This window comes from Talpa europaea (genome assembly GCF_964194135.1).
Source record: "Talpa europaea genome assembly, chromosome: 5".
Lineage (NCBI taxonomy): Eukaryota > Metazoa > Chordata > Mammalia > Eulipotyphla > Talpidae > Talpa > Talpa europaea.
In genome coordinates, this window is record NC_140071.1 from 104,954,005 (window position 1) to 104,971,862 (window position 17,858).

The window sequence follows — 17,858 nt, forward strand, 5'->3', positions numbered from 1 at the left end:
ATGATGAAATCACTAAAATAGGTTAAAATCTTCTAAGTCATTTATGTATGGTGCCCGTTTTTATTCTATGTGAAATAAAAAATCACAAAATTGAATTTTATATGTGGACTGTCTAATGAGGAATCCAAAATAGCAATCATGGTTTTTGTATTAAAATGATTAACATGGAAAACATATGAATTGTTTTTTCCATTATTTCATTATTCTATACAATGTAATACTGTTTGCTAATCACTATATACTATGAAATGCAGTTTGCTAAAACATTTAATTCTGCAAAGAAATTCTGATATTCAAAAATTTGACCCTTATAAATGCTAATATAGATGAAAATGTCATGTGAAGGAAAGATGTAAACCATGCAATTGATGAAATAGATGAACAATTTCATAATGCCTAAATTAACCCATATCCTAAATTGATTCATCTTTATGGGAAATAGAACACGTCATCAGAACCACACTTTCCAATTACAAAAAAACTCTTCTTAGGAACTTTGTTTACTATGGAACACTTTGGTGTATTTCTTAAATACATGGCATTGATTAGTAATAATTATTTTTCCTCTTTAATTAACCTGAAAAACACTTAACTCCCCATTAGTTTTGTTGTTTGTTTTTCCAAAGTCAAAGCATCAAAGTCGCCTTGCCAATCTGATGAACTTTTAAAAATAAATTATGTACCTTCATTTTTCAACATATATACTCATGACTAGGAAACAAGGGTTTATATTAAGTTGAATAAAGTATATAGAGTTTTCAATGGAAAGTGGAGAAACATATTCAAATGTTTTAGGGAATTTTTTCTGCACTCTACTATAGTGTTTTCCAATTCCTCCATATCCTCAGAGGAACCAGGGCACCCAAATTGAATTGGGAAATGGAAACAATATATTTTTTAGGTAGTTTTAGGTAAATCTGACAATTCTATGATACTTCGGTTAAAAATACGGTCCGTGGGATGATTTGATTACTTTTATATAAAATTTAAACTCTCAAACCTCTTTCAGGTTATCCTCTCCTGAAAATACAAAGATAAGATATAGATTCTTTTATTGCCCATCTTGTTCTCCATATCTGTAGAAGGAAACCCCATCACATGGCCAGGAACCCAAGTAGCTGAGTAATCATGATATAATCGTTATTTATTCTAAATCCAAAATTCACAGTTATTCCAGATATTCTCAGTTCTCCTAAGAGAGTGTCTATGTCTACTGGATTACATAAACAATATGAGATGAGTGTGGAAAATAGGATGAAGATTTAGAAACTGAAATTCAGAATGTTTTCAGGAAAGATTTAAGGAATCTTAGTTCAGGAACAGACAAGTCTTAGCAGGACACCTCCCACTATAACAAATCTTATTTCCATTTTCTTCCCTTTTGTCTGTACTTGTGATGGGATTAACTGATTACATAGACATGCCAAAGCCAATCAGGTGACATGAGTTTAACAACCCAAAACAACATGAAAACATGAAAGAGAAATGTATGTGCTTACGAGGGAAAGAAGCCACAATGTCAAAAATTCATTCCAAACTCTGTTGTTTCAATCTGGTTTATGAACTGCTACTTTAACTTTCAGAAACTATGCTTAAAATTGAAAATTTTATTATTAAGCAAAGGATAATTTCTTAATAGAATTAGTCAAGCAACTTACTTACTTCTGCAATCATACAGTCAACATAGTGTATTTAGAGACCCCACAGAAACCACAGGCCACATACCAAACAGTTACCAATTGGCTGAAACATTTTTTTCTTTAATTATATTTATGGAAGTATGTTGGTATAGACAACAGTATATGTTTTGGGGGTATAATTTCAAAACTCTACAAATACAACATGATGTTATGGGCAGAGGAGTGGGAACAACATTATAATATAGAGAAAGATTATCTGCAATCAGTCATCTAGGATGATAAATTTCTACCAAATTCTCTAATGTCCACTGCCAACTTAATGTCCATTACAGAAGGTATCCGTAAGCTATTTCCTCAGAAATATGTTACTTACCTAATTCTTATACTGCTCAAGCTACCAAAATGACTATAATTGATACTCCTACTATGTCTTGAGGACAAAAATCAATAACCTAAACCTATCTAATCTGATTCCTTAAAATGTATTGCCCCAACTTGAAGGATCTCATTTTCTTGAGCAGAGAAATATGCATTGATTTTGTTTTTCAGAATATGCTTTTCTAAACTTAGCATATGTGCATGATATGTAAAATGAAAGTACCATCCCAAGTATAAAATTATTCATTGGATAACTGTCTAAAATAATTGAAAATCAAAATGATTTTGGAAAGGGTTACACTGACTAATAACTCAAAAGAAGAAAATGACTGACTCCATTCAATATTTGTAATACCCATTTTTCCAACCTATAAATAAATGTGTTGGAAATTAATATGATCAACTTTCAAGTCAGTGGTTAAAGAGATCCCATTTTTTTTTTCTAATCTAGAAAAATTTTGTCCTGGCAGTCTTACCTCTTAGCCAGGATATCTGCCTGAGTTTAATATTGCAAAGCATGAATTAAAGCAGAGTTTTCTTCTACTGGTATATTCCCATCAACATAAAGATACGCCACATGACCTCCAATTTAAAAATATATAGATATAGATGAAGAGATAGAGATATAAAGATCTCCCTTGAGCCATGTCCCAGCTCCACCTATGGCTTTCTTTCTCAGTTCCTCGCCTTAACCAACATCTTCTATAAGCTTGTTTAGACACCCTGCCTGAATTTCTAATTTCTTATCCCCATCGTTCCTTTACTTTAAAAATTTGTTTGCAAACATCAAAGACTAATTTAAAAAATAAAACTTTGGGTACTCAGCATTTATAAGTAAGGTATATTAAATTACATCACCAGTACTTTAGAAGGCCCTACATGTCCCTTTCTAATTACATCTTATCCATTAAGTGCCCACCCACTACCTTTCACAATGTAACTATTATCCAGCAAAGTATCTCATTCTTTTGATTTTCTTTAAGGCTTTACCACTCATGGGTAGATTCCTAAATAACATGTTTAGTTCCATCTGTATTTATGATTCATATAAATGAGATCAAAATCATATTTTATTGGTAACAATATTATTCATGAGACAGTAAGAATTTATTCAAACAACTTTTTCATTGCTATATAATAGTCTACTGTGATAGTATAACTCATATATTCACTCTTGTGGTATTTTGCCATTGCATACAGTGCAACTCTGGACACTCATGAATTAATTAATGCAATGGTTCAAACTTCCAAGAGTTTCTCTGTAAGTGGATTTAGTATATAACGTATTCTCCCTTATTCCATTACAAATAGCTTCTCATACCTACATTTGTGAAAAGGGTCTTGTCTAGGTCTTCAGTGATCATCCACATTGCAAAATCAGAAGGTCAGGTTTCAGTGGCCATTTAATAGCACAGTAGTGATTCTTCCCTGAAACATAATCTTCAAACACCTTTCACACCTGTTTTTTTCTCTTATCTCACTGATCAAGTTTTCTCACTTACTGTTGTTAGATCATTGTCATTTTTTGTTGCCCAAATTATTGAGTACTTTACAGTAAAGCCTATTCTCTTTTGAAGCTGTATTTTGATTCTGTTAGTCACTCCTGTTCAATTGGTATTCTCTCTCTCTCTCACACACACACGTGTGTGTATATATATATATATAATATATATACACACACACACACACACATATATGTGTGTATACACAAATAATTCCCAAAGGCAGGTAGTAGTCCTTCAAGTTCACACTCAACCCATTAGGAAACCCAAACTATTCTTGCTTGAAAACAACTTTTAATTCAATATAGCAAAATGAGTCATTTTGAGTCCTACAAACGCAAGCACTTTATTTACATACACATATTTTATGTCATTTATCTCATTTCACCATATGTTATACTTCATTTCTTTTTCATTACTCTTCCAATGAAATAATACCTACTTTTGGATTGCCCAATTTTTGTGCTAGGTGCTAGACATACAGAAAGAGAGCAGAAAGGCTTGAACTCTGCTCTTGTGTTGTAGATTGTGAAAACAGACACTAAAAAATCTAAATAATGGCTTCCCTGGTGGCGCAAGGGGTTAAGACGCAACCTATGAAGCAATCCACAGCCACTGCAGCACAAGTTTGATCCCCCGCCGGCCAGGGAGCAACCCACATTGTGCAGCACATCTCTCCTGGCTCGCCCGCTACTCTCCTCAGCAGTGTATTTCCGTCAATCTGCCTGTTCTGTTCCCCACTCTGTCTCTGGTGAATCCTCTCACCCCCCACACCTCTGGCCTGTACCCCAGTTCTTGTATGCATAAATAAATCTTTAAAAAAATAAAAAAATCTAAATAAGCAAATACCCAACTACAGTTGTGGTAAATACTATGAGAATGAGTTTAGGGCCATTGGTTGTTTAAGATGAATAGAAGCAACTGTCATTGAACATATTTATCCTATGGGAATCTAAGCATAGCAAAGGGTAGTCTTGTATTTATTTATTTATTTATACAAGCACTGGGTACAGTCAGAAGCACCGGAGGGCGAGAGAATTCACCAGAGCCAGAGCGGGGAGCAGAACAGGCAGAAGGACCAAAGTACACTGCTGAGGGGAGCAGCGGGTGGCAGGAGAGGTTACACGCCATGTGGGACCCTCGCCAGGCGGCTGGAGATTGAACCGGTGCTGCAGAGGCTGGGGCAGCTTCGCAGCCCAGCGCTTAACTGCAGCGCCACCGGGGAGGCCCGCAAAAGGTAGTCTTTATGGAAAAATCATAAACTTCCTGGCCAGGAGATAACAATATCCTACAATATATGTTATGTGCGATCTCATCTAAACTTATTTAATATGTAACATCAAAATAAGCATTATAATTTAGGAGTTTGTGGACAGCTTCTCTAAGGAAGTATTATTTGAGCCGAACATAAAAGCCAACAGACCAGCTAATGGAGTAAAGTGCTTGCAAATTTGAGAATCTAGCAAAGATGAGAGAATCTCACTGATTCTTCCTTAAATGACAAAGGAGAAAACTGAAGTCCAGTGAGTGATTGGCTTAATGTCAAGCAATTTTCTCATCATTTCATACCCCACTATGCATAATGTTCCCCAAGATAAGAGATATCTGCAGCATTTTTTCTACACTCTGAGGAAAACATTTTATTTTATAGGCTTCAAAAATACTAGTGACATAGACCTTGGAACACTATTCATTACATTATGACACAAAATCACCCTGGGAAAATGATACTGAGCATCTCAATTTTTTCTTCAACTTCTTTAGACAATCTGGGCAAAAAGCCACTAGGATTAAATTCAAAAGAGGTTGGGTACATGATGTTGTTTTTAAAAATATATTGAGGCAACTAGATATTACTCAAGAGCATGTAAAACAAGTAATCTTGGATTTGGTCCATTAGTCACTAAAAGCCACCTTTTTTTATGAGAACAATTATGACTTATTGGATATAGTTAAGCAAAACTAGCCATGATGAAGACGTGGGGTTTTCATTCCAGTTTCCAGTCCTCCCCTCTAAGACACTGTCAAAATCCCTCAACTAGTTGGACTGAGAATAATTCAGAACTCTGTATTCTATTGTACTTATTTTATCCAGTTTATGCTAGAATGTATTTTTTGCTTTAGATTCTTTACTAATAGATTTTACTACTTTAAGATGCACATTTAGTGAGATCATTTTCCCTCCTTTTCTGTCTCTTTACCTCTCTACTTAAGCGCAAAATGTTGAAATCTGGTTTATATCCCTCCCTACAAATTAAACAGGATTATTTCCTTTGCAATTGTTAGAATCTTTTTATATTAGGATATATATTTGACAATTAAATCAAACACCAGAAGATGAACACACGGGGTCAAAAAACACGGCCTTGATATTCCAAATTCCTTACCTCACATGTTATAGATAACATATATGTTATGAAGGTAGGGAAATATATCTTAATACTTTCAATTTAGTATTACAAATCAGGCCACAACTGAGCTGGAGAGTAAGAGTCCCTAAATCCTTCATCAATTTATTAAACACTTGTCTAGTTCTATAGTAGGGCTAGTATACTTTGACAAAATGATAAGTTAAAGTTTTAACCATTTTGTAATGATCTCACAGCAAAAGATGATTGTGTACAGTGATTTCAATAAAATCACTGTTTCATCTAGAAGCTATGCTGATCTAATAGAAGGTAAGGGCCTCTCTGGTGGTGCAAGGGGTTTAGACACAGCCTATGAAGCTATCTACAGCTGCTGCAGTGCAAGTTCAATCCCTGACCAGGGAGCTACCCACATGGCGAAGCAGACCTCTGACTTGCCCACTGCTCCCCTCAGTAGTGTATTTCAGTCAGTCTGCCTTCTGTTCTCCACTCTGTCTCTGGTGAATCCTCTCACCCCCTGACACAAACCTCTGGCCTGTACTTCAGTTCTTGTATGCATAAATAAATAAATTTTTAAAAAATAGAGGGCCTCCCCTGGTGGCACAGCAGTTGAGCGCTGGGCTGCAAAGCTGCCTGCAGCCTCTACAGCACTGGTTCGATCCCCGGCCACCGGCGAGGGTCCCACGTGGCATGACAGACTGCTCCTGCCATGCCCGCTGCGCCCCTCAGCAGTGTATTTCATCAGTCTGCCTGTTCTGTTCCCCGCTCTGGCTCTGGTGAATTCTCTCGCCCTCCTGCGCTTCTGACTGTACCCCCCGGTTCTTGTATAAATAAATAAATAAATCTTTTAAAAAAATTAAAAAATAGAATGTAAAACACTTGTGATACAAAAAAAAGGTTTTTGCATATGTAGTATTGGCATCATCTGGGAACTTGCTGGAAATGCAGAATCTTGAGTAGAACCCCAGATTCACTTGATGAAAATGCATTTTAAAAGGCAATCCTGTCAACATTAAAATCTAGGAAGTACCTACTAAACAACTACAACTAAACCAAGCAGCTACAAAGTATCACTATCTCAAGTGCCCAAATTGGAGAGAGAGGATCTATTTATTTATTTATTTATAAAGATTTATTTATTTATACATTTATACGAGCACTGGTTACAGTCAGAAGCGCGGGAGGGTGAGAGAATTCACCAGAGCCAGAGCGGGGAACAGAACAGGAAGACTGACGAAGTACACTGCTGAGGGGAGCAGCGGGTGGCAGGAGAGGTCTGCGCGCCATGTGGGACCCTCCTCCGGTGGCCTGGGAGCAGCCGGGGATCGAACCGGCACTGCAGAGGCTGCGGGCAGCTTCGCAACCCAGCACTCAACCACTGCGCCACAGGGGAGGCCCGGATCTTTCTATTTAAATGTGAAATGAACATGCCCTGAAGGTTGGATGTGCAACAGACTTCTCACACCTTTCTTGAAGAAACACTTAATACCTTGGGCAAGTTAGAATTCACAGAACAACGCTTTCTCTTTTTCTTTTCCCCCAAAGATTTATTTATTTATACAAGAACCGGGGTACAGGCCAGACGCGTGGGAGCGTGAGAGGATTCACCAGAGACAGAGCGGGGAACAGAACAGGGAGACTGATGAAATACATGGCTGAGGGGAGCAGTGGGCACTACAGGAGAGGTCTGCTGCGCCATGTGGAACCCTCGCCAGCCGCCCGGGATGGAACCAGTGCTGCAGAGGCTGCGGACAGCTTCACAGTGTGGCGCTCAACTGCCTGCGCCACCAGGGGAAGCCCAGTGTAACCCTTTCTTAATGAGTTAAGAATAGTGTGCTCCATCTATGTTGCTGCAAATAGATAATGGTAAGTGAAATAAGTCAGAGGGAGCAAGATAAAATTAAAAACAAAATGAAACAAAAAACAAAACACTGTGCTTCCTGGTAAAACATCTGAAGAGCTGTGATCCTATACATTTTAATCATATGCAGTGTTATAAAGCAAAGTTACCTCAATTAAAAAAAAACAACATTGTGCTCTCCAAAATCTTAGGTATTTCAGAAATAAACATGTCTGCTCAAATACATTTGGGAACCACTACTACCTAATCAGTTCAGGCTGCATAAGAGAAGAAAAAGGAGAATTAAACATTTCATCATTAGACAAGTTGAATTTAAAGATGAGTTTTTCTCTAGTATTTCTCTTTTTTCCACCCTGACATGAAATGTTATATTGTGCTGACATACCTCATGGATCTAACAGCCTTGGAAACAATTGCCAATTAAATATTTGTAACTCCACCAATATGAGTGAGAGGAATGTTATGCTAGAATCGTGCTTTAAATTGTTTAAGTCATTTCAAAAATCTAATGCTTTATTATTTATAACAAATTTCTTGCCATCAATAATACACTCACCTGCTCTATTAGCCTCAGTTCTACAGTCAGATTTATAGGGTTTGTTATTGGTACACTGCAGCACTATTTATATTAGGGAAATTGTTGCAGAAATAAATTCTAGCCTTTTACCCAGGCAGGAGAAGAGCAAGCGGTACTTCAGGAATGGTGAGGTCAGGAGAAGCTTTATTACTCATGCATGAGGTCCCAGACCTGGGTAGCCCCGTAAAGTCTGAGCACCAGTCTAGGGACAAAGGGTTTCTTTTATACATAACCATCATACATTGATAACATCGGTCAGTAAGCACAAAAGTTTGTGACAAAAGACAGGTATTCAAGGATGCCCTGGGAGATCAGACTGGTGGCCATCTGCCCTTGTTAAAATGTAAGCTCCTTTACATAATCTCATCTAGATAGGCTTTAGAGAAGCAAAATTTTTTATTTACCTTTACTTTGCATTATTTACTGCACCTGACCAATGACTCTTGTAGCAGGAAACAGGAAAGATTTCATTTGATTAGCGGTTCCCTTTCAAAATTATGGAAACAACCTAAGTTTCTAAAGGCAGATGAATGGATCAGGAATGCGGTACAATACATACAATAGAATACTATTCAGATTTTTTTAAAATGCACTTACCTTTTTTTGAAATTGAGGTAAAATTGGTTCACAACACCATATATGATTGAGAGGTACAGGTTCCTACCTCCTCAAAGGCACATCACTGTACCTATCACCGAGGAGCCCACAGTTTTCTACCATAGTCCATTACCCCCTTCCCCAATTTGTCTCTCCTTCCCCCCCCCCTCTTGTAGCCTCAATTCCACAGTGAAATTTCAAGGGTTTATTATTGGTTTGGTTTTCTCTGACTCTGTTTATCCTTATTCCACATAAGTGAAGTCATCTCGTACTTGTCTTTTTCCTTTTGACTTATTTAACTAAGCATTATCCCTTTCAGCTCCATCCATGTTATCACAAAGGTCAAGATTTTATCTTTTTATGGCTGAGTAGTATTCCACTGGGTATATATGCTACATTTTTCTAAACTACTCATATGTCCTTTGGCATTTAGGTTACTGCTGTGACTTATTGTAAACAGTTATTGTAAATAGTGCTACAATGAACTTACTAGTTCATACTCTCCTCAAATTAGTGTTTTTGCATTCTTCAGGTAGACACCTAGATGTGGATTTGCTCGATCATACGGTAAAACTATTTTTAATATTTTGAGAAGCCATCACCCTTCTTTCTTGTCAGGATTGTTTAGGTGATTCAATATAATTTTCAGCAATGTTTGTTTCATTTCTCTGAAGAACACCATTGGAACCTTGAGGGGAATTGCACTGAATCTATAAATTCCTTTCAGTAGAATAACCATTTTGACAATGTTAAATATTCCAGGCTATGAGCATGGAATAGCTTTTCTATATTTGTGTGTTTCTTCTCTTTCAATAATATAATTTTCATTATATACTTTCTTTATCTACTGTGATAATTTTACTATTTATTCCTTTTGATGCAATTGTGAATGGGATTGTTTTCTTGATTCTTTTCTCTTCTAGCTTGTTTGTATATGATAACACTGATTTTTGAAAGCTTATTTTGTAACATGCCACTTTACTGAATTGATTTTTTAATTTCAATTAGTTTTTTGGTGACATCTTTAGGATTTTCTAAGTATGTTATGTCATCTGCCTATAGTGATAGTTTCACTTTTCCAATTCAGATTCTTATCTAATTCTCTTGACTAATTGCTCTATTAGGATTTCCAATACTTTGTTGAATAGTAGAGGTGAAAGTGGACATCTTTGTGATATGCCAGGTCTTTTTTGAAAAGCTTTCAGCCTTTCACCATTAAGAATAATATTAACTTTGGGTTTGTCGCATATGGCCTTTATGAAAATTTAAGTTTTTTATAGACCTGTTGTATGTAATAATACCACAAAGTTTACCTCTTTAAGTGTAAAATTCAGTGGATTTTAGTATATTTATAGAGATGTACAACCATCACCAAAACTCAATTTCAGAACATTTTCTTCACCCCAATAACTACATCTAACTTTAACAATTGATATCAAGTACTTAATTCTCAAAGAACATTTTTGAAATAAAATATCATGTATCTATACTGTCAGAATATTTATTTGTAATTCATATAAAATTGACAAAATAATGTTTGTGACAATAAAGCTTAAAGATAATACTCAGTTAAAAGGAAAAAAAAGGATGTTAACTGAAGGGAAAAAAAAAAAAGGAAGGGAAGGGAGAAAAAACCCAGGTAGGGGGAAAAATGTCATTTGTTGGAAAATAACAAGGAAGCAAACCTTCAACTAAATAGTTGTTTCTTGCTTTGAAACTTCTCTGGGCTCAATGACTATATGTAACTTTATTTTTCAGAACTCAGTGAGAACATTAACATTGAGCAGCAGTGCCCTCTAGAGTATATACAAAGACTCTCCTTAACATCAAAGCAAGATAGGCAACCTGTCTCAGGGATTTCTGTTACAATTGTTGAGAATCAGACAGTAGAAACACAGTGCTTCTATCACTGTGTGAATCTGATGACTAGATAAATATATTTAAAATACCAGTATCATAAAGTTCCAGATGAAATATTTCTATGTGCTACTGTTTTCAAATCATCTAGGCAGGTATACCTATGTTGTCACCTATGCCACCATCTACCATTAGCATGATTTATATTCTCAAGGAATATAAACCTATTTAAATATTACTCCAAATAAAAATAAATTGAAAATAAAACATGGGGGAATGTCATGCAGTACATTAAAAGGCACAAACACATAAATTATTATGGATTTCTGATTCAAGGATAGTATCTTATCTTCACATGGACCTAGAGCGTTCAGACTGCAGCATGGCTTAATAAAAAATATACATTAAGTCTTGAAACTGTAGCACTGACTCTGGTACTATCTGGCTGTACAACCATAAATAATCCTTTGTGGCCCTTTCTGAATATAGTGAGTCTAGGTTTTTTAAGAATATAAAAACTGGGCCTCCCAGGTGGCCTAGGGGTTAAGTCTCAGACCTACCACCATGACTGTCCATCACAATGGCCTGAGTTCCATTCCTGGCCAGGGAGTTAACACACATGGCACAGCAGACCTCTCCTGTTTTGCCCACTGCTCCCCTTAGCAGTGTATTGCAGTAAATCTACCTGTTCTCCCACTCTGTCTGTCTCTGGTAAATACTCTCAACCCTCTACACCCCAGTTCTTCTATGCAAAAAAAAAATCTTGTAAAAAAATATAAAAACTTAATAAAATAGATGAACTCAGTGTTTTTGCTGAAAATAAAACAGGATCCTTTTCTGACATCACAAATGCAAACAAAAAAAATCTAGTTCATATGCATTCTATTTATATTATTGAGCTTCCAAGCAAGACCTTATTTGAATAGGATTTCTAAAAAATTAAATCCCTGAATTGGATAGTTTCCATTACCTGCCTAGTGGTAACCTTGGTTAATCTTAGTTGAACTGATTAAAATAGAGTACTCTCTTTACTTTGAAACTTTCTTATAGTCCTCATAATTCCAACTTATAAACAAACACAAGTGCCACACACTTAAATGTGTTTGTAAATCCTGTTTGCATAAATATTTTTGAGATTTCTGTTTCTTAGTATCAGCAATAAGAGAGTATTATAGAAATTAATAATAATGTGATGATTAATAGAAAATCTCCCTGCATCTGATGTGGACCTTTTACTTTAAGCTTGACAGACCTGAATTCACAGTCCAGCTCTAACACTTGCTGGTTGAATAACTAAGTCTCTATTTCATCATCTGTAAACCAAAGTTCTTAAAAGTATTAAATGATGTAGGAAAAATTCAGCATGGTGCTAGGTACATGGTAAGGACTCAATAGATGGTAAAGATTACTCTCCAATATACATTTTTATTTATCAGTATTTAAAACAGAAGGTATAGTATAGAATCTAATACAAAGTCCCTCCAAATAATAGCAAAATTATCTTAAATCCCTTTTTGTGAAGTCATTCATCAATCTTTCTATAAATAATCCCTGATATGAACTCTAATGGGTACTGTGCTAGACATGGGACATATCCTGACAGACAAGACACATCTCTACATTTATGAGTTACACCTTGAAGATAGAAGCAGGCAAGAAAGTCACTGTTTACCACATGAAGGAATGAGGACCACAATAGAGAAATTCATTGAAGATTAAGAAATCAGATAAGGGACAGCTAGGGGAGAAAGAAGTAACTATCTGGAGGAAAAAGAAAGATGTTTGAATTATATCAAGGATAAAAATGGGAATTAACCAGGCTGTTGAGGTATGTCATTTTCTGGGCAAAGGACATACGTAACTCACATCTTAGGGCAACATTTTCTCTGGGTGAGATGAAATGTAAAAATCTGGAATTCAGTCTAGATTCTACTTTCCCCTATATGTCATCAGTGAATCATCAGCAAATACACTAAGGTTTAATTCAAAATATATCCAGACTCTGACATCTCATCACTGCTACCACTTTTTCAAACCTAACATTACTGATTACTCTCATCCTGATTACTGAGTGACCTCCTCAATTGGTCTCCCACTCCATCCCAGGCTCACTACTCCCCTGACCACATTATTAAAGAAATAGATCTGATGTCACCTCTTTGCTCAAAATCCTCAAACTTTCTGTGTCACTCAATAGAAATCCCAATATCTTGCATGTAAACCCCTAAATGCTCACTTCCTATTCCTTATGCTTCTGATCTTTCCTATCTCTAATGCTCCCCAACTCCTAATTTGCTTGACTCACTTCCCTTGCTCTTCCTCAAATCTTCCATATGAGCTCCTAGATCAGTGTCTTCAAATTGCTGTTCTTCTTGCCTAGATCATTCTCCCCATTCCCCCAGCACCCACTATTTTCATATCTTGTTCATTCACCTGCTTCAGGTTTAATTTAAATGTCCTCTTCTCAACAAGACCTGTCTTAGCCATTCTATTTAAATTTTCAGCACTGTATATACACTCCCTTTCTCACCTCCTGGCTTAAGATTGACTATTTCTGCTCATTGTAGCCCCAGCACTTAAAATTACAGGCATTCACCAAATGTCTTGAATTAACTGATTAGTTAATGGAAGAAGGGAAATCAGTTAAAGGGCATTTTAAGTAATACAAGTAAGTTAACGACAGCCAGAATTAAGGAATAGAGAGAAAGATTTAGGAGGTAGGATAAACACTGTTAAGTGACTACTTGAATGTTGAAAGTGATCAAAGAGGGATCAAGTGCAACTAAATTCTGGGTCCCAAACTAAGGTACCAGGTAGATGATAGTAATATTTACCAATATAAATAATAATGGGGAATGAAGGCCCACTGAGGGGAAAGATAAGATCAGATTTGAACTATATTTAACGGGGTTGTAAAGCAATCGTGATAGGTACAATGGATATTTGGAAACGATGCTATGAAAGTCAAAGATAGATGACCTAAGGGTCTATCTTGGGAAACATTATCCTATTGCATGTTTGTGGAAACCATGACATACAATGGGATCATTGAGAAAGAATGCATAGCAGAAGACTGCGGTGGACCAGATCTTTGTCACTGTTACACTTGAAATCTTATTTAAATGGACAACAAATTGTCTAAAATTTCCACATATACATACTAAGTGTATGTAAATTTACAATTACCCTGTTGTTGTTTGCCTCCATACTTACAAATAATGAAAAGCTATTGCCAGCTGACTATTCATCCACAGTTATACATATAACTATGTGTCATTGGGAGGGATTAGTATTCCAACACAAATCTGTTAATGTAAGATGTATATTCAAATTTAAATTAAAGAGGGGGCGGAGCAACATGGCGGCGAGGGGACTCTGCGAGTAAGATCTCCCATTAAAAAAAGTTAATAGGGAGGAAAAGCGGCAGGTCCCAGTGAGAACTGGGACACGGAAGACAAACGGAGGACTCCAGCAAACTGCCCAAAGAAGAAAGTTGCCATAAAAGAGGACGAGAAGGGAGGGAAGCGCAGAACCCTGCTCCCCTCCCCCGCCCACAGAGGCGGCACTCTCCGACCGGCAGAGAGGAGGAAAACAACAAACCAAAACGCCCAACAAGAAAAACAGACGCAGCAAGTGGGACTGTGAGTGGAAAGGAACTATTTCAGCCACCACACCCCGTGAACGGGAGCTGAGGCGAACCCTGCAGGATCCGCCGCGGAGGTGAGCTCCAGGCGCCATTAAAGAGAGCCCCGCCCCCCAGGAGGAGACCAGCACCAGCACACAGCCCCGGCTGCCCGGTAAGCTTGCGCGAAAGCGGCGCTCGGATTGCAGCTGCCCAGGTCCCCGCGCCTGCGACCTAGGCTTGCGGGGAGACGGCGGAGGCCCTCCCTGAGTGAGCAGGAACAAGGTGCCCAGGCAGGGGAGCGGGATTCAAAAGGCGCCATTCCCGCGCCACTGATCTGAGCTACAGCCCGCGTCCTGGAACTGAGGGCTTTGGAACTGAGACCCAGGCGGAGGCCCTCCCTGAGTGAGCAGGAACAAGGCGCCCAGGCAGGGGAGCAGGATTCAAAAAGCGCCATTCCCGCGCCACTGATCTGGGCTACAGCCCGCGTCCTGGAACTGAGGGCTTTGGAACTGAGACCCGGGGCACGAAATTAGGGGCGTGGGTTCCCCACGACGGTGGGGCACAAGGCAGACACAGCACCCCAAAGCCGTTGAGGTGTACCCTACCATCCCCGCTCTGCTCCCTGTCCCACAGGGTGGAAAATCAGCTCCCCAAGGGCTCTAGGAGAGATCTCTGGCGCCACCTAGCGACTTGAAGCCAGCAGAGGCTCCTGAAGGAGCTAGTGGCCAGCTGGGGAGTTAGCCCACACCGGGCCCCTTCCGAACAAGTAGTCTGAGCCCACAGGGAGAGCGAGCACCCACAGCCGGGGCAGACCAGGCGCGCAGAAGAGTGTGCCTGAGACCAGAAGCGCAGGGAGTGTGTCCCACATCACCATTTTAGAACAGGGACATTTCTTCAGTAAAGACTACCTGCAGAAGGCTTCCTCAGGAGCCAGAGGTGAGCGGGGGAAGTTCGCCCACGCCAGACCCCCTCTGGCCTGCAGTCCAAGCCCAGAGGGGAGCAGGAACCCACCGCCGGGGCAGACCAGGCGCACAGGGGAGTGTGTCCCCACATCGGCATTTTAGAACAGGGACCTTTCTCCAGTAAAGGCTGCTTGAAACTGACAGATGACTCCTGGAGGAACCAGAGGCCCACCCAAGATGCCGGCCAGTCCCAACAACACAGTGTCCCAACGCATACGGCAAATTAGAAAACAGACAGTAGGGAGGAGAAGAACCACACGCAACCTAGCAACTCTCCAGAGAAAAAGCACACCACAAAAAGAAAGCCAGCCCCCAGATTGCAACGACAATAACTTGGAAGAATTTCTGAGCCTTCCAGAAAGAGAATTTAAAATTGCCGTGATTAAAAAACTGACAGAAGTCATAAAGGAAAACAATGATAAGGGAAAAATAATCAACGATCAGAAGAATGCAATTGAGTCCCTAGAGAGGGAAAACAATGGTCAGAAGAAAGAAATTGAGTCCCTAAAGAGGGAAGTAAAAGAAATGCAGGAGATCAAAGAATTAATGGAAGAACTAAAGAATTCTGGGAAAAGCAATGAAAGCAGAATAGATGAAATGGAAGAACGAATAAGTAATCTTGAAGACACAGAAATAAAAAGAACCAAAACAGAAAAGGAAAGAGAAGTACGAAGGAAAAAGAACGAAGAAAGACTTCGGGAACTATCTGACTCCATGAGGAAAGGAAATATAAGAGTTATAGGAATACCAGAAGGAGAGGAGAGAGATGTAGGAACAGAGAAAATATTCAAAGAGATAATTGAAGAGAACTTCCCAAATGTGAAGAAGGAGCTGAAAATTGATATACAAGAAGCAAGAAGAACACCAAACTTCCACGACAAAAGGAAAAATACAGCAAGACACATAATAGTAAAGCTCCCAAGAATCCAGGACAAGGAAAAAATAATGAAGCTGGCAAGAGGGAAGAAACAGATAACATTCAAAGGAAAACCAATCAGGCTGACATCAGACTTCTCCGAAGAAACACTACGGGCAAGGAGAGAGTGGAGGGACATAGTCAACAGACTCCAAGAAAACAGATGCCAACCAAGAATACTCTATCCCGCAAAGCTCTCCTTCCTCTTTGAAGAAAGAATATGGACCTTCCCAGACAAACAGAAACTCCGGAATTTCATTGCAACTAAACCCCCACTCCAAAAAATACTACAAGGAGTCCTAAAGCCAGAACCTCAGAGGGACGAATAACAATGAAAGAAGGCCAAAAAAAAAAAAGTTATTAAAAGAATAAATAAATAAAATCAAAAGAAAGACAAACACAATGGCAAATACAGATGTTAACATATCAATATTAACTCTAAATGTAAATGGACTAAACTCTTCAATAAAAAGACACAGAGTTGCAGCCTGGATTAAGAAACAAAACCCAACCTTTTGCTGTCTCCAGGAAACACATTTAGCTACAAAAGATAAAAGTAGGCTCAAAGTTAAAGGATGGAAAACAATCCTACAAGCAAATGGACCAAAAAAGAAAGCAGGAACAGCTATACTTATATCAGATAAAACAGATTTCAAACTCAAAAAGATAAAAAGAGACCCCAATGGTCACTACCTTATGATCAAGGGGACAATACTTCAAGAAGAAATAACACTCATTAACATATACTCACCAAACGAAGGAGCACCAAAATATATCAGACAACTGTTGTCCTCTCTGAAAACAGACATCAGAGAAAACACATACGTAGTGGGAGACTTCAACACACCACTATCAACAATGGATAGATCAACAAGACAAAAAATAAGTAAAGAAACCAAAGCTCTAAATAAAGACCTAGAGCAATTGGGCTTAACAGACATCTATAGAACACTAAACCCCAAAAAAACGGAGTACACATTTTTCTCAAGCGCACACGGATCATTCTCCAGGATCGATCACATACTGGGGCACAAGACAAACATCAACAGATACACCAAGATTGAAATCATATCAACCATCTTTTCTGACCATGAAGGCATCAAACTAGAAATAAACCATAAAAAGAAGGCAAGGAACTTTCCTACCTCATGGAGATTAAAAACCACACTACTGGAAGACCATTGGACTAATGAGGAGATCAAAGAAGAAATTAAAAAATTTTTTGAATTGAACGACAAGGAGGACACCAATATCCTAAATGTATGGGATGCAGCAAAAGCAGTAATAAGAGGAAAATATATAGCAATAGAAGCTCACATCAAGAAACAAGAAAGAATGCAAAGAAACAACCTAATCTCGAAGCTCAAAGATCTAGAAAAAGAACAACAAAAAAACCCCAAAACCAGTAGAAGAAAAGAAATAATAAAAACCAAAGCAGAAATAAATGAAATTGAAACTAAAAAAACAATCCAAAAGATCAATGAAACCAAGAGCTGGTTCTTTGAAAAAATCAATAAAATAGACAAACCCCTAGCCAGGCTCACAAAGGAAAAAAGGGAGAAAGCACAAATAAACAG